This window comes from Apodemus sylvaticus, chromosome 14 (genome assembly GCF_947179515.1).
Source record: "Apodemus sylvaticus chromosome 14, mApoSyl1.1, whole genome shotgun sequence".
In the NCBI taxonomy this organism is placed as follows: Eukaryota; Metazoa; Chordata; class Mammalia; order Rodentia; family Muridae; genus Apodemus; species Apodemus sylvaticus.
The window spans coordinates 21,071,695-21,090,154 of record NC_067485.1 but is presented as its reverse complement, the minus strand read 5'-3'; the positions used below and the strand labels follow the sequence as shown (position 1 = coordinate 21,090,154).

General features: G+C 43.8%; 1 protein-coding gene across 6 annotated transcripts in view; it reads right to left on the bottom strand.

The window, feature by feature from the left end:
- The window catches only part of Atxn1 (ataxin 1), a 416,850-nt gene that overhangs the window by 299,597 nt on the left and 98,793 nt on the right, over window positions 1–18,460 (bottom strand). For all 6 annotated transcript variants that reach the window (XM_052157616.1, XM_052157615.1, XM_052157619.1 and 3 more), the window contains exon 2: window positions 2,012–2,140. The gene's annotated coding sequence lies outside the window, so the exon portion shown is untranslated. The remainder of the gene's footprint in view (window positions 1–2,011; window positions 2,141–18,460) is intronic.

The following is an 18,460-nucleotide window of genomic DNA, read 5'->3' as shown; positions in this document are numbered from 1 at the left end:
CAGTTGTTTGAAACCCCCGTAGGCAAAGAGTTAGGTGGGGCACGACATTCAAGCTTCCCCGCCCCCCAGAAATTCTGATTCCTTCAGCCCGGTGTCACTGTGTCTTCAACTTTAATAACCACATCCTGGTGAGTCAGATGTAGGAGGTCCTGAGATGCGACCACCATTGAGAAACACTGGGCTGCTGTGGCATGGGATCTGCCCTCCAGCAGGCTGCAACCTAAATGGGACACCAGCAAACACACAGCTCTCGGCAGTGCCTGAGGGTCACAGATGTTCACCAAGCGGGTCTCTTCAGTCATCTGAGAACTCATGAGGAACATACAAATGAGAGCCAGAGACTGGAGGGCAAGCTTTGTCCCTAGGGAAGCCCCAGCAAATGTCTTCAGAAGGTTTGTGAGTCACGATGGCCCACTGCACACAGTAGACATATAGGGGGAAAGATATGGGCTAGGATACCCCACCAGACAGGAAGGACACTCTCCCCAGGACTGTCATAACCTGGTGTCTCCAGATCACACGCAGTCTACAGGGCCACTCTGCAGAACACATGTGGTTTCCTGCTCCTCATCATTTAACATTTTGTTCGAGAGAGAAAATGCTGTTGTGAAACCTGAATAATGTGCCACTCACTCGGAGGCAGAGCCAGCTGCTAACAGGAATGACACGTGACCGTCATTCTAACTGCTGCTCACAGCTCAACTCGCAGGAAGGAGATGGTTAGGAAGAGAGAAAACCAGGACCTTCTTTGCAATGGAAAACAAAGTTTGAGACTCCATGGAGTGAAAGGGCTCACACTCAGCCAGTCACACAGTGATAAAAATCGGAGACCTCAATAGAAAGAGAAAGAAAAAGAAGGAAGGATGGGAATTTAAAAGACCCCTGCTTTGTTTATTTTAGTACAAGATTCATGAAACACTCCCTTATTAATGTCACAAGGGAATTAAATTAGGAACCACTGAATCTGAAAGTCCTGCTTCACCAAAAGACAATGGAGATGAGTCTCTTGGGGACTGGACCTTTTCTTCTATACTTGCTCCTAGGATGACCTCCCTTACTCCCTGAAAATGATTGTTTGCCCCAGGCACACAATGAATTCCACTGGAGAGAACGGAAGACCGCAGTTATTTAATGGTACTAGAAGGCATTGAGTTTTCGATTTGCAGGAGGCCAGGGGGAGGGCACACCCACTTTTACAGGCCCATCATAGCAAGGGCTATGCTCTCCAATGCTCTCCACCACAGGTGGAGATGAAGAGGCTAGGATCCGAGGATTGATTCCAGGAATAAAGCCAAAAAGAACTGTTTTAGTATACAGTTTGGATCTTTTAAAAATATGTATTTAAAGCTTGGAATTCTTAGACTATAACTCAGGGCAAGGTCGTCACTCATAGGACCCGGATACACCAATAAACAGAAGGACCAAGGTCCACATTCTACAGCCAGGATGGTCGCTATAGTTTACAACAGCATATTATAAATCTTAGAGAAAAATGGGAGCGAGAACTGAAAGTTTGCCAACATGAAGAACAGACCAAAAGTTATGAAGAAAATACTAACTTCTTTCAGTTGGCTACATTGTACCCCATGTTTACAAGTTACACAGGAAGCACTTGTTGAATGTGGTCTGAAAACTACTGATGATAGCTCCACCTTGCCTGCTCCTATAATGATTACAGTATTGTAGAAGGGTATCACCAGAGAGCTAGACCTCCTCTGAATGACTCCTTAATTCCTTATGAATTTGGCTAAAATGGGACCTATGGACCACACAGATTATTTAATGTTTGTATGTAGAGTTGTGTGAGCACCTGTGTTTTTGTTCTTGCTAATATTTGTTTGGTTTTTGTTTGTTTTAGTTTTGTTTCATTTTCCCTCAGCACAAATGTCTTGCCCTGAGGTCTTCTTGCTTGAGCTATGGGGAAAACATAGCTAAGCATCCCAGCACACCAAATAAATACTCCACATGAAATGTAAAACAGGCACATGCCAAGCCCACTGGAATGACTTACCCAGAACCATTCCTGCTTCAAGCTCATTCGTGAAGGCTGGAGTCCACTCTGTTTTACGCAGGGTCTACTGCAACCCTACTTTAGCCGTTTCAACACAGATCCTTTCATTTCGTTCCAGGACGCTGCAATCTAACAAAACAAAACAGCGAGTCAGAGTGGAAAATGCCACTTCAAGCAGTTGGTGATTATGCAGGGGAAATCCCTGGGCATGCTTAATGTCTGTCTCATAATGTCAATCACCTGAATGAAGCTATCACATATCCTCTCTACAGTGGTGCCCTAAAATACTGGAAAGAAAGAAAGAAAGAAAGGAAGGAAGGAAGGAAAGAAGGAAGGAAGGAAGGAAGGAAGGAAGGAAGGAAGGAAGGAAGGAAGGAAGGAAGGAAGGAAGGAAGGAAGGAAGGAAGGAAAGTGAGCCCGGGTGGTGGTGGCGCACGCCTTTAATCCCAGCACTTGGGAGGCAGATGCAGACGGATTTCTGAGTTCGAGACCAGCCTGGTCTACAGAGTGAGTTCCCGGACAGCCAGGACCACACAGAGAAACCCTGTCTCAAAAAGGAGAGGGGAGAGAGATGAGGAGAGAGAGAGAGAGAGAGTTTGCATCAAGTTTATTTGTATCAAGTTTATCAACTGAATGAAGTAAAGAAAAAATTCTTTACATTTGAATAACTAAATATAATAATTTCTAGGTATCAAGGGTAGACGGTAAAGGAAGTTTTTTGTTGTTGTTGTTGTTTTGATTTTTTAAAATCACTCATTCAGCCTGTCACAGTCTGAGACTGCCATGTGTGATGTTGCATGCCTGTAATCCCAGCCTTCAGGAGGTAGAGGCAGGAGGCTGAGGAGTTCAAGGCCAGCACAGGCTACACAGACGGCTTCTGTGTTTAAAAATGTCTTCCCCTCGTGTCTTACTATCCTGAAATGTGTCAAAATGAACATAAGTTAATTTGGCTACTTTCTTGGCTCTTTGTCTTAAAAAAACATTTTCAAGACTATCTTATTGTTTGAACTATGGGGGAAAATGACTCTGCATCTCAATCACAAAAATTTATCCCAGTACACCAAATAAATACTCCACATGAAATTAAAAACATGTAGATGCCAACTCCAATGGGGTGACTTATCCCAAACCATTCCTGTTTTCAAGATTACTCATGCTTGAATGAACTTTCATTTAGTTGATGAGAAAATATTATATTTTTCTAACATAGAGCTTTTAGGATGGAACCAAAAAAAAAAAAATAGCATGCAAGAGAAAGGAAATTTCCATTTTACACTATACACGGCTAGTTGATGGGTTTCCCCCCACCTGCCTCTTGATAAACTTGATAAATACCCTCTCCTCCCAGGGTGGAAAGCACTAACTACTGTACATGGTGGGTATGAAAAATGAAAACTAAAGCCACTAAATGAACACTAAAACCCTCACCCAGTCTAGTAACAGCTGCAGTCCAGTCCTGCACTGGAACCGCCTAAAATTCAGCTATTCTGGAAAGTTCTTCTTCTTCATGAGTTGTATTTAAAATTCTTTTGTCCCCAGCTAGGGTTCCAGTTTCTCCTGAACCATGGTTAAACCCTACTGTTTTGTTTTTTGACAGTGGCCACTTGAGAGTTTGGAGGTCGACTTGAGAGGAGGAGCCTGCACCCCCTACCCTTTTTTAGTTTTGCGGTAGTTATCTCCCAACTATTTTGAAAGTCTGTGGGAGGCTTGTCACCCAGTTCTAAGGATGGTGGCTCCATCAGACAGTTCCTGTAGTTCTGGATGTTGGAGGAGAGTCTGAAGACAGACACTCTGCCCCTCCCCCAGCTTTTATACTAAGACTTAGTGTGCTCAGCCAGTATGTACACAGGCCTAGGGATGAAGCGGACCCCACAAAGGAAAGACACGAAGGCTAGGCATCAGTGCATGGCTGCAGTCCATACAGTCAAAAAGTGACCAAAAATTTAAGGCTAGTAGAGTCTACATTGCAAGTTGGGGGTGGCCAAGACTACATCACAAGAGAACAGAAGTCTCAAAACAAAACAACAACAACAACAACAACAAAAACCCCATGAGGGTCTCAATGACATTTTGGTAGCTCGAATTTGAATAAAAAATGGTCTCTAACACAGAATGGAAGAAGCAACCCAGGGCCAAGCCACCCCCACTCCCTGCCCCCTCCCCCCTCCCCTTCCCCTATGTCAGCTCCCTTGTTTTGGTCTTTGTGTCGTGACTCCCCACAGTGTTGGATAAAATGAGATTCTCCCCAGCCCATGCAGCTGGCCACAGTGTCAACAGATCTGATTTTCATTACCAGTTTCCTTTGTAGAATATGAGGAAGCTGAGGCAATGCTTGGTCACCACATGTAACGCTAAATAAACTTTAAGAGTCTCAGAAGGGCTTCTGGGATGACCAAGAATGCTACCATCACACGGCCCACTTATAAGAGACATGGCCTTTCATGTACACCCAGGTCACTGGGATAACTAACATTTTTGTTCGTTTCCTTGCCTCAGGCTCTCAAGTATTCCCTGAGCTAATTATACAGCTAAGGATGACCTTGAACTTCTGATCTCCTCTCTCCACCTGCCTAGTGCTGGGATTATAAACACAACACCTAGATCAATCTATGATATGCTAAGAATTAAACCCAGGGTATCTAGCACACTGAGCAACCCTCCCAGCAGCTGAGCTACATCCCCAGTCCATCACGGACCCTTTCAAAGACTTTACAGGCTCTTGCTTTATGGAACAGTCAACATTTTCCAAGAGGACTTCCAGGGGGATCTGGTTAGATTCACGTGGACAATGCCAACTACCAAGGGACAGAAGCTTCGGGGTGCATAGTCAATGCTCAGGCAAGTGAATCGGCTTCAGTGCCACACAATGAATGTCCAGTCTGGAAGTGCATCTGACAGGAAACCATAATATCCTTTTATTTTTCTAGAAGACATGGATACCCACAGAAGGCAGGGTTATATGATCACCTTTCTTTTTCTGAGCAAGAAACTGTAACTTACCCCCCTTTGGCAGGGGAGGTACATCGTAGTAACAGTGACACAAATCAAGATAAGCCTCCAAGTTCAAAGAAAAACTGTCTTGGGAAAGACAGAATTTGGAGGAGAAAGGAGAGAGGGCCTCTATCTCAAAAGTTATTAGTGGACATCAAACTTTTTTTTTTTCTTGAAACTAAAAATAATGTCTGCTTTCTGCCTCATGGCTACCAACTTTCTACCTGGGTCTTTTAGAATTGGACACGTCCTCTGCCACTTCATTTAACTTCTACAGTGAATCTCCCACCTGCCCTGGAGAGAGACATGCACATCTCCGGGACACAGGAAGTGTGAGTCAGGACGCTGACTAGACTTTGGGTTGAACTCTTTACGTTAATTGACTCATTTATTTCTTTCACTTTTATTTTATTTCGAGACACAGTCTTGCCTGCTAGTCCAAGCTGGCTCCTGGCTCCCAACGTAGCCCAGTGTATCTCCCAAGCTCTGTAATTATAGGCGTGGGGCACTGCCTTCAATTCTCTTTGACTTTTAAAGGATATTAAAATCATTTCGTGTAATAGAAAGTGGCTTTAAACTAAAGAAGCTCACCAGTATCCTAACGTTTCTAGCAATGCGCAGAGCTCAATTTTCAGATTTGCCTATGTCCTTAACAAAGAAATTCATTTCCGGATTATATTGCTGTCACCTGTCTACGAGCAAAATCCATTTGTGTGTGGGGAGAGCGCGGGGGATTGGGAGGTAGCAGGGGACTTTCACTGGCTGCCAAAGCCATGCATCTGGAGACTGGAGACTAGAAAAGCAGAGCTCATGCTATTTACAGAGAGGAGGAGGAGGGAGAGAGGGAGGGAGGAAGGGAGAGAGGGAGGGAGGGAGAGGGGGAGAGAGAGAGAGAGAGAGAGAGAGAGAGAGAGAGAGAGAGAGAGAGAGAGAGAGAGAGAGAGAGAGGGAGGAGAGAGATCCAAGGGAACAGTAGTTTCCATTTTTCCTCATCCCGGTGAGGATGGAGTTAAAAAGGACTCATTTTGTGATTCCCAGTCGATCCTCAATTATATACACTGTGATGGGTCACAAAAGAAAACCACCAGCTGAACAACATAGTACTTATTATCCCAGAAATCAATAGGGAGGCTGAGGCAGGAGGACTACTGTGAGATCCACCCAGTTCTACCTGGGCTACACAGTGAGCCAGCTGGGACTATAGAGTAAGATTTTATCTAAAGCAACACCCACAAACCCTTGAAACTCCTTTTAGGCAAAAACTGCATACATAGGGGCTGAGGGAATGCTCAGTGGTAGGGTGCATGCTTATAGATGGAGGAGGGCCTGGCCTCTACCCTCAGTGCTGCACCTTCAAGCAAAAGATGGCTCTTCAAGCAAAAGTATTGCTCGGGATGAAACCCTAGGCTCTATGCATGCTCTACCTTGTAGCCACATCCCCAGTTCTATCAGCACAGCCAATAACAGAACAAACAGACTTGAGTTAAACTTCATTGACACCTTGCTCTTGTCTGCTAGTTGGTGTCCCTTTGAATACAAATAAAGGGGCTGGGCATGAAGCTGACTTAGGGTTATTGCTGGCCCAGCATTCCTGGTTCTATTCCCAACAACAATAATACAAAACAAAATGAAACACAACTATGGTCAGCATAGCATCCTGGGACTGAGGTGGGGGAGGAGAGGAGAAGCGGGCATGCTTAAATATGTGACCGGAAGCCATGGGTATGTGAGTGGATCTCTCAGATGTGTTCAGATTTCATAGGCATTTGGGGGATACTTTTCTGGAGGGTCATAACCAAGGGGTGCTACATCAATGTAAGCCAAACACAATAAACCTTGCCACAGTGAAACTTGTTTGCCACCCTTGGTCTAGCTCGATAGATTTTTTTCAACTAAAGTCTTAGCCTCCTAAGCAGAATTAATTCCTAATGTATCCAATACAATTTCCTAAATTTAACTGTGATTTCTAATTCACATTGTTTTGCATATATTTGAATATTCTAATGCCAGATCTCTACAAATACAATGTATCCTTTGGGATTTATCTGAGCTATGAGATATATCTTCACAATGCAACAATTACACATAGACAACACAGGAAGCAACTAAAGGATCCATGGCAGATTCTTCCCTCAGTGGTGAGAGGGTCATTCATTTAATAATGCTACCGGGGAAATTAGCTCTCCATTTGGGCAAAGCAAAGAACCAACTTTCTTATGTAGACAATGGAAAATAAACTCTAAAGCTGGTAAGCTGGCACAGGTCTGTAACTCCAGTACTTGAGAGTGGAGACAAGAGGCCAACGTGGGCTATAGGATGAGACTGTGTTTTAAAAAATAAGATGCTAGAGAGATGGCTCAGTGGTTAAGGGTTCCTCCTGCCCTTTGAGAAGACTTGAGTCTCATTCCCAGTACCCATCTGGGATGGCTCACAACTGTTTGTTAACTCCAGATGTTAGGGACTGGATGCTCTGTGGTACTCACAAACATGGCATATAGTCACACAAAACACAAAAAATAAAAATAAAGATTTAAGTAAAAAAAATATAACTGAATTCTAGATGAACCACAAAACATATATCCACACTATGCCAGAGATCCTCACATGTGATAATTCTTATCTATAAATATGTTTCACCACATTTTAAAAAACACAGAAATAGCTTTACAAGCATAAAAACCCTCACGGGCCATGGCAAAGACATTGAGTTTTACTTTAAGGAGGGAAGAGAGTACAGACTTCGGATGGAGTGGTGTTGTACTTTCTTATACATTCAAGATCATTCAGTCTCTCAGGGGACAGACGGTCCCATCACAAGGCTGAGCACAGAGCTATGAGAGCCAGTTCTGGGGCTGGGGGTACAGACCTAGAATGCCAACTATTTGGGAAGCTAGGGTTTCTGAATGAGAGCCTGTCTAAAAAGTGGGTGGGGTGGGCTGGCCGTGCAGCTCAGCGAGAGAGCACTTGCCTAGTATGTGGAGAGTCCTGAGTCTAGAACTGGGGGAGTTCTGCATCCATTCACAGAGTCAAGATGACAAATTGTGTGAGAGGAAGAATTGAAGCTTCCTCCTAGCTCCTATTGGAATCATGTCTGAGAACATAGCTGCCTCTAAGCAGGCTGGGAAAGACGACTGCTGGGATATCAGGAAGACAGTTATACATATTCATAGGCACAGGGTGGGAGACACATAAATTACAGCACTGTCTCAGGCAGCCACCAAGGAAGGGGTCTCCAGTGGCTCTACTTTTTGATATTCACACCTTGCTGACATTTTCCACTTGCGTGCTGACTAGATTATGTGACTTGCTCCAATAGTAGAGTGGGGCAAAGGTCATGGGATGTCATTTCCAAGACGGGGTGCTATGGTGTGTGTCTGAAATAGACTCCATAGATGTGAATGCTTTCGTAGTTTATCGCTAGCTGGTGGTGCTGTTTCGGGAGGTTGTGCAACCTCAGGACACAGCATCTAGCTGACAGGTGGAAGATAATCTTATCTATTATCTAGGATGCACTTGCTTGAAGGTTTGACTTCCCACGATAGAAGGTGCTGCTAACTCAGCCTTAGCACAAAGGATGAGCCAATCACCTGCATCTCCATCAACCTTCCCCTGAACTCTACATTTCTTCTTAGCTACCCCGAAACAACGCAAACAGTCCGTGTAACTGCCAAAGAAGATGAAGGGGAAATTTCTTGCTGTTGAAGAAAATCCTTAACCTGGCACATTGGACTCCATTTGCTTTATCAGGCTGGATATAGAACAGTTTGCAAAGGCTGTGCGATGTGTTCCTCCAGGTTAAGTGTCCTTCTTTTTTTTTTTTTTTTTTTTGTATTTTTATTTTATTTTATTTTATTTACATTGCAAATGATTTCCCCTTTTCTGGGTCCCCACTCCCCGCAAGTCCCATAAGCCCTCTTCCATCCCCCTATTCTTCCATCCACCCCTTCCCACTTCCCTGTTCTGGAATTTCCTTCTTTAACTGTAAAAGTAGTTATTTTAACCAGAGTTTGGGGCCTGAGAGCTAGCTGGCCTGGTAAAGTACCTGGCTTGCAACCAGGAAGGCCTGAGTTCAGTCCAGTTCCCAGGATCTACGAAAGCAATGACAACAAACCAATCAAACAGAAAGCAGATACAGCAATGTGCTTTTAATCCCAGTATTTGGGAGGAAGTTGAGCAGAGCCTTAGGGCACACTGTCCCATAGTCTAGCTTACTTGACAAGTGCCACACTGGTGAAAACTCCTGTGTCTCAATGACACTGAAATCTAGTGGCCCAATGAAAGACAGCTGAGGTTGTTCTGTGGTCTTCACATGCATGTACAAACATGTGCACACATATATACATATATATACACACACATAGAGACACTCCACACACATGTATCTGCATGCATATGGTATCTCTCTCTCTGACACACACATGCATGCTCCCATTTATCAGCAAAGGCCTCATTCTAAGACCCCCATTGGATGCTTGAAACTGTATACATTGCCAACACCTCTGTACAGTTCTTATACATGAGCACACGTCATGCTGCATCTTCTCATATTGTTGCATTTAATTACCACCAACAAAACAATTTAATGAGGGAAGGGAATAATGGAAACTTTCAGCTCAAGGTTCAGGGAATAGGCCACCATCTTGGGAAAGTCAAGACAGCAGAAGCTCAAAGCACACAGTCGCATCATGTCCACAGTCAGAAGAAGGAGGAAACGAGTGCACACGACATCTTAGTTGCCGTTCCTTGTGACGACAGCCCAGGATCCCTGTCCAGGGAACGCTCCTTCCCATAATTAAGATAGGTCTTCCCATATCGATTAGCACAATCAAGTTAATCCCTCACTAGGGTGCTCAGAAGTCATCTCCCAGGCAACCCTGCCTTCTGTCAAGTGGACAATTAACCAGCCAGCACAGGATGATAATTTGAATTTATGAATTAGGTGCAGTAAGAAATTAGCAATAACTAATAATGCAATAGAGCAGCATGCTGTGATAAAGCTTTTGAGATATTTACTTTTGGAATTTTTCCATTTAATGGTTTTCTTTTCTCTCTCTCTCTGTTGACTGAGAGTAACTGAAATTACAGAGAGCAGAACGGTGGCAGGGTTGGGGCTACCCTGCTCGGTGGTGAGAAAAAGTATGTGAACATCAAGAAAATCGACCACTATGATTTGTTTGGATTTTTCAGAATAATGAGGGGGAAAAAAATCCTTCGTTGGCAACAGAGGAGTCAGACAACATGGTTTCAGTAGAGAGAGGGAGAACAAGTTGTTTTCAAAGCCTTTAAATTCTACAAACTGCAAAGTCTATTGTCCTTCTCGTTATTGAAACGAGTGAATTAAGACATTGCCATTGTTCGCTGACACAGACATGAAATACAAAAGGCGGAGGCATTCTGTCTGACTCCTGCCTCAATTCAAATCCAGCGTGTATTGTGTCGGAAGGAAAGCTTGCCTGGTTTAAAGGCGCAGGCTTCTTACCCTCAACAGGGTAAAGTCCCTTACAAAACCACTAACAGCATAGTTTTGATCCACACTAGCAGAATTCGGCATCTGTGGAGCTCTGAGCCCATGGGTTCACCCAAGAGAGGACCAATGATAGGAAGGCAGGAATTGAGGATTGCTTAGGAAGTAAAGAGCTCCCTCCCCCATGCAAGCATAAGATCCAAGGTTTGATGCCCAGCACCCATGGAAAAAACTAGGCATGGTAATGTACTCTCATAACTCGAGAGCTGTGGAGGCAGACACAGGAGGGTCACTGGGGCTCAAAGGCCACCCAGCCTAGCCAACCCAACCAGCACCCAATCCAGTACAAGATCCTGTCTCAAACAACAAGGTTGACCTGTGGCCTTCATGAACATGTGTACGCATATATATGCATACCTACATCTGCACCCATATAAGCATTCACACACACATACACACACACACACCGTCAGGAAAAAAAATGTTCTATATGGAACATTACAGATTTTTTTTTCCTGCCACTATCTCTAAGCAATACGGCATGACAGATAATGGAGCGTTCACCCTGTGTTAGGCAGTATGAGCAATCTCAGGATGATGTGAGGCACAGGACAGGAACTGTGTGGGTTTATGCAAACACAGTGCTATTTTATTTATAGGACTCGGGCTTTGGGGATTTTGGTATCTCTGAAGGTCCTGGGACCCTATCTGCGCAGACACGAAGTGGGTTCACACTTCTCATGTTGGGGTAGCACCCATAGTCAGAAAAAACTAGAATCAGAAAAAGAAAAAAAATCATGACAAAAGTGCAACAAAACCCACTGTCAATTATAAATCATGCTGCAAAATCGGCTAAGCTTCCCAAAGTCCCGATGCTGCCTGGCCGAAGGTACATTGTTGCCAGTTAAAAATAACAAACAGTAGCCACAGCTTAAGCAGCAAGACTGCTTCCACTTAACCTGCAATTTGGACACTTTGTAGGAGGAGAAAGCACGTTGTCTTCTGACATGAGGAGCAGATGCTACTAATTAACACACAAAAATGTCTAAAACAGAGTTAGAAAAACATATGAGTTTGGAAACATAAGTAGAAACAGCTTCGGAGAGTAACAGCCAGACAGGATAATATAATGGAGGGTAAGAGTTGGATTTAAAAAAAAAAAAAAAGACAGTCAATCAAGCTGGTAAGCTTGCATAAGCCTTCCTGTAAATAAAGTATGGATTTAAAGGAAAGTGCCTGATAAATATTGCTTCTTATTTTTTCAAAACAGGGAGAAGCATGCACCATATATGAGCCAGAGTGTTCAGTGGGAAGTTATATTTTATTAAGGAAAACTGCTAAGACAGGGACGAGAGAGATTTAAAAGGCTGGGATATATTCAGCGAACACCCTTGAAGTGTTGACCGTAAGTTACAAGACCGCACTCGCTAGATGCTACGAGGTTACATTACTAAGCGATAACCTGGGCCATTGTTGGTTTGATCGCCAGCATCCCGTGAACCAAGCATGGTGATGTATGTCTGACCTTCCAGGACCAGGGAGGCAGAGGCAGGAGGTTGACCACCCAAGATCATCCTTGCTATGAAAGAAGTTCTAGGCTGGCTTGGGATAAATGAGATTGGATCTCAATAAAAGACAAAACAAAAAAAATAATAGAGGCCAGTAGTTCTCAAAATATCTATCACTTAAATCTAGTCCATCCATCCATCCTATCCACACACACACACACACACACACACATACACACACACACGACAAAGCTTGGAGGCTTGTAAGTGCACAGTAGGTACTCAGCATTTTATGGTTGTTACACAACCCCAGCTCTCGAGTTCTTTTAATACTTGTTATGTTTGTCAAGGACCTCGAAAGACTTGATTACGCAGATTATATTTAACCACAATGCATTAGAAACTCAAATGGAATTTTAAAACACTTGAAAATCCCTTTCTACCATACTTGTGTGTGTGTGTGTGTGTGTGTGTATATATAATATGTGCCTTTGTGTATGCACATATGGGTGTGTGTGCACATACTCTACAAGAACAGTGATGTGTGCATGTATATAGGAGCTGAGGTTGGTGTTGAGTGTCTTCCGCCATTGCTTTTTACCTTCTTCGCTGAAGCAGGGTCTCTCAATTGAATCCGTAGCTTGTTGATATAAGTATCTAAGAGGCCCATCTGTGTCTCCAGAGCACCAGAATTACAGGCTGCCCGCGGAGCCCACACCTGTACAGCCAGAGCTTTACCCACTGAGCCATCCCCCAGTCTCACTCAACAGCCACATTTCCTGGATGTGGTGAAGCTCAACCTTTTGATTCTTCAAAGGTCAGGAGGACAGAACACTGATAAGGATGTTATATAAACGCGATCCAGAGCGCCCTCACCGCCCGCATCCCTGCCTGTCCCTCTGACGGAACGTTTATGAAACAAGGTCAGAGGAAATGCCAGTCACCTCGAAGGTGCACTTTCCAGTGCTTTCCAAACCTCTGCTCTCAGATCAGTTGGCTCAGCATTATCCATCAGCTCCCTCTAACCCCTTGCCTTTCAGTTCTCTCCCTTCAGGTGCCTTCCATTAAAAATATACTGGATATCTTGTAGACTATTCTTAATTCTTGCCCCGTGCCCAGTTCCAGATACTTTCTACCCATATCTACTCTATCTTTCCTCCAAAGTGTTTCTAGCATGGATCGCCTCATCTGCCTATGCTCTGTCTAGGTGTCAGATGGCCTCCCTTGGCTTGGCTTGTCTCTCAAGACTATTGGTCTCCATAATCGGCATCTTTATGATTTCTGGTGACTTGGTTTATGATAGTGCTAAAACAAACCTGCTCCCATTTTTTTTTCTCTAATCAGCTGATGACTAAGAACCAGGCACGGCGGATAAGAGGATAGCTAAATTGTAGAGTATGTGTGCGTAGCATGTGTGTGAGATCCAGGGTCCAGCGAAGAGGTAGAGGAGTTAGAAGAAAAGGTAGGGGAGAAGTCAGAGCAAGGGAAGCCAGAAGAAAAGGAGGAACCAAAAGAGGAAGAGAAGTCAAACTGGTAGGGGGCAGGAGAAGCCAGGGTCAGAAGCAGCAGAAGAGGAGGAAGAGAAAAACCAAGGACATATTTCTGAATGTGGGTTTTCCTTCTAAACTTCTTTCCCTTTAGTCCTAAGATTAAACAGATTAGCAATGTAATTCTTCCAAATGTTTTCGATATTACTAAGCAGACTAACGTTCTCTACAGTGCAGTCAGCAGGATTCTATGAGACAGTCCATGCCAGCTTCTCTGGAACATTCTCAGAAGGAAAATTAGTTCTTTCCTAATGTGAGCTAACATTAGAGAAAAGAAGGGCAGTGCATTAATGTTTGGCAAAAAGAACTTGCATCTGGGGTGTGTGCAGCCATCTACTGCTTATATCTTGCCTATTCTAAATACTCAGCTGTTGCAAGATATTTCCTATCCATTCACATTGAGGCAGTGAGAGGCTGGTGATTGGCCAGGAGAAAGGAGCAGGAGCTAAGAGAAGTGATGGGCAGGGAGAGAAAGGGCCTGATGGACAAGCCTAACGGGTCAGAGAAGGAGGTGTGGATATCAAGATGGCTTCAGACGTATTTCTGGTGTTTTGGAGAGGCTAGAATTATTGGGATAAGACTTTATCATTGTAATGTGGTATTATGAAATTGGGAGTTTTAATACATGAATATATTTGGTTCACTATTCAAGTCATGCTTTAGCCAGGCTTGGTGGTGCATGCCTGTAATCTCAGCACTCTGGGAGGCAGAGGCAGGCAGATTTCTGAGTTCGAGGCCAGCCTGGTCTACAGAGTGAGTTTCAGGACAGCCGGGGCTACACAGAGAAACCCTGTCTCGAAAAAAACCAAATCCAAAAAAAAAAAAAAAAAAAAAAAGAGTCATGCTTTACTGGATTCTTGGAAGGAGCGGTGCAGAGGCCTGGTTGGGTGGTACTCTTTCTTAATAATTACCCACTACACTCAGCCATCCTTAATCCCCGCCCACCCCTCACCCCAACCACCCATCGCCAGCAGTCCCATGGTGGTTCAAGAGTTCTATATCTAACTCCTGCTTCCCCATAGGGCTGCCACCAGCAAGCATAAAGTCTCTTTAGTGACTATGACTATTTGGACCACAGTATGTAGGATACAGAGCCAGAATCTGGCCTATTTTCTTGACTTCCTGATTACTCTTTGGAAATGATGCTATATCCTTTTAAGGGACATTTTTTCCCTCCTCCAAAACCCTCTTTTCTCTTAGAGCAAGTAAATTGGCGGCTTGTACATTTGCCATAGGAACATGGCCAGGAGTAGACTACTGAGTATATGGGCCATCTATCTATGTAGCCAGTAAGTTAGGAGAGGTGCTTGAATGGCCCCACCTCGTGACTTTGGTAAACTTTCCTACCTGGCTTCTGTCTCCCCACGACACTGGCTGTCTTCTGACACCTACCTTCCCACTTTCATGCTTCTTCCCACGAATCGTTCTCAGTGGAGATGCCCAACCACCACAAAGGTAGGGGAAGGGCATGGCACGGCTAACCTCTTGGTCCCACTTCATGACACTGACAAGAGTTCTATATCTAACTCCTGCTTCCCCATAGGGCTGCCACCAGGAAGCATAGATCTCTTTAGTGACTCTACTCCAAATATTTTGCTCTACTCCAAATATTTACTTCCGGGAACACGTAGGTAACTACAGTTTGTGAGGCCTAGTTCTGTTTTCCATCTCAGTGGGCCTCCTCCGTGTGTGGTGCCACAAAAGACCATTTTCCCAGCATTTGATCCTAAACAGGGAAGGGATGGTGTACCTATTTGATGAACACCAAACTCTTCCTGTTATTCTTAAAATTCCAGACTAACAATCTTAGGCCAGGGAAGCATATTAAGCTGTTGGGACAGGATTATTCCAACTCTGTCCCTTTGCTGCCCAATTTTATACTAGTATTGTAGGTACTTTGAGCTCACGGAGCCCCAGATACTCCAAACTACCCCAGACTAAATGGGGAGGGGGTTGACTATAATTCCTAACCAAGAAGGGAAGAGCTATAGCACCATTAGTAGTCCAATGGCAGCTGCTAAGAGGGGACTCCTGGCAAGGTGTCTATGGGTCCAGTCACGCTGGTCCTCAGATCATATCACATTACTGAATGATGTGACTGGACATTCCAGAGTCCCTCCCTCTGCTCCCCCTGAGTCTCCCAAGTGAGCAGTTCCCAAATCCTGTCAACTCTACTTCCTGATTTTACCATGTCAATATTTCCCCTTTCCTGCCTCTACTGCCATTATACCCTTCCTGAGAGAGTTCTGACAATTCATGTGTTCCTCGGTCACCCCTCCACAATGCTGTCAATCCTGACTCTAGAAAGGTCTGACCTCTGTTTAACAGTACCCCTTTACACCGCCCCTTTATTTTTATCTTTTCTACGGTTCCCATTATTTGAGGTCAACCCTGATCCACAGATATTGATACTCCAGAAAGAAGCAATTCTTAAGTTTCAATTTGCACACCATTTCGAGGAATGTAATTAAATGTCAAGCTATCCCACTCTGCACAGAGTACAACAGTAGTGACGCTGGTGATTTGGATAAACCACCAAGGAAAAAGTGGCAAACAGGGAAACTTCTCAAACTCATAAAGAAGGGAAACAATATGCTGAAATTGCTCAGTTCCACAGAATAGTAAGAGAGCCTGAGAGAGAGAGTCACAGGACATCTTTAAAGGATTTTATTATAGCCATTCTACGTTACCAGTAGCTACCGTTGCTAATGCCTTCCAGTGCATAACTTCTAAATTAAACTTCACTGGACAGATAATATAGATGAAAGGATCAGGATATGTAAGACTTAATACTCTGTTGGCTCAGGCATCTACTAGAGGTCTAGAAATGTGTCCCTTGCTGATAAATATTGACATCTGTATATCTCAAACTGAGACCGAAGATAGCACTGGGGCAGTGGCAATGCTATTCAAATGATCACATAGGGGTTCAATTCCAAATACTTAAAAGAAAAATGTCCCACCCAGCATTGCCAAGTTGCTAGGATGTATTTTCCAACGGCTTGAAAGGCCACATATTTAAAACAAGATTAAAAGTCAAGCTAAATAAAATAAAGTGAGTTGGGATAATTTTTAGGCAGTTATGAAAACAGAAACAAATGTTATTTTTAATCTTTGGCTCGTTGGAAACCGACAAGATATGAATATGAATTTGATCAAGCAACGCATAACTGCCTGTGGCTCACCACGGCCACGTGCCAGCAACTCCACTTTGTGTTCTGTGCCAAGGTTACACGTGGAACATATCATCTCCCTCCCAAACTGTCCTCATTAAAGCAAATTTACTGTAGCTGATTCTTGAGGGGGATGACATCATGATGACTCACAAAAGCATAGTAAATAACCCTTCCCCAGTGAGCCGTCACAAATGTCCTTGTGAAGTTTTACACATCTCCTTGGAAAGTGAGACACTGCCTGTGAGTTTCTAAGAAGGTGAATGTGCCAAGTCGCTTTAACCAACACACAAAGCTTTGAGGAGACATTCTACCAGCTACCTGGCCACAGGAAGGGGGCGTGCTATGAATGGGGGAGTGTGCTATGAATGGGGGTGTACTTTGAATAGGGGCATGCTATGAATGAGGGGTGTGCTATAAATTGGGTGTGCTATGAATGGGAATGCTCTGAATGGGGGCTGGAATGAATGGGGGTATACTATGAATGGGAGTGTGCTATAAATGGGGGTGTGATATGAATGGGGGCAATATGGTGATATGAATGGGGCCTTTAATGAGTCTGCGCTCCAGCCAGAAAGCACCCAGAGAGTGGCATGATTTCTCTACAATTTGGAGAATGAGGGAAAGACAGAGAGGCTGTGAACCAGCACAGGAGAAACATGATGTGCAAGAGCACTTCAGATTGCTCTATGATTAAAATGGGTCTTAAGAAGCACAAGGAGGGGGAGTACTAAACTCTTTCTATTCCCCAAATGAAACTAATCAATTTGTTTCTACAATTAACATTTACTGAGCAACTATTCTGTATTGTAATGCCCATAAGTGCTATTTCTGGGCTCCCAAGCATGCCTATAGTGGTTGCCTGGTTAGGACTGACTGGAAAGAGATCCAGAGAGTCTATTAACCTGCCCACAGCCCTTTAGTTATTAACAAACTTCAGTTATTAACGAGCACTAGTCCCATTTTATCAACAAGAGTTAATCACAGAGAGATGACACTGTCTTAAATGAGCTATCAGAAGCCAAAGCCACTCGATTTGAAATGTGAACATGCCTTAGCGTGACAGGCTATCCCCCCATGAGATCTACCAACACTTACATCCTATAGAGAGAAAAGACTGTATCAAGAACAGATGTATATGTCTATTTGGACTCTACTGTCAGCACTGCATGCCAGTTTTATTTTGTTATTAAAATGAAGCTCTTCTTTAAAATAGGGATTCATCAGCCAGCTAGATGGCTGAGCAAGTAAAGGCGCCAGGGGCCAAGTATGATGACCTAAGCTTGAACCCAGAACCCACATCATGGGGGAAAAGCAACTGCCGCATGTGGTCCTCTAGCCTCTGAGCATGCTGTGGCATATTCAAGTTCCAACACCACATACATAAACACATATACAAATACATACATGCAAATACATACAAACATACATACAAGTCATTAAATGCAATATATTTTTAAAAACATATATTTCTGTTTCCACAGCAATACATCTTAGATGTTATGCCAAATCTTTCATGCAAAATAAGTAAGCATACTCATGACATACAAAGTCCTTGGGTTAGAGATACAACCCAGCGGTAGGTTTGCATTCAACATCCAAAGTCGTTGGATACACCTTTGACCTATCAGTCCCCAAAACTAGCCCCACCCTTGACCTACTTAATGTGGCTTTGGGGGTTCAGGAATCAGACTTTTCAACAAGCCACTTCCTCACCCCCCAAGTGAAGATGAGACTGTCTGTCCAAGTGCTGAAGCTGGTGATCT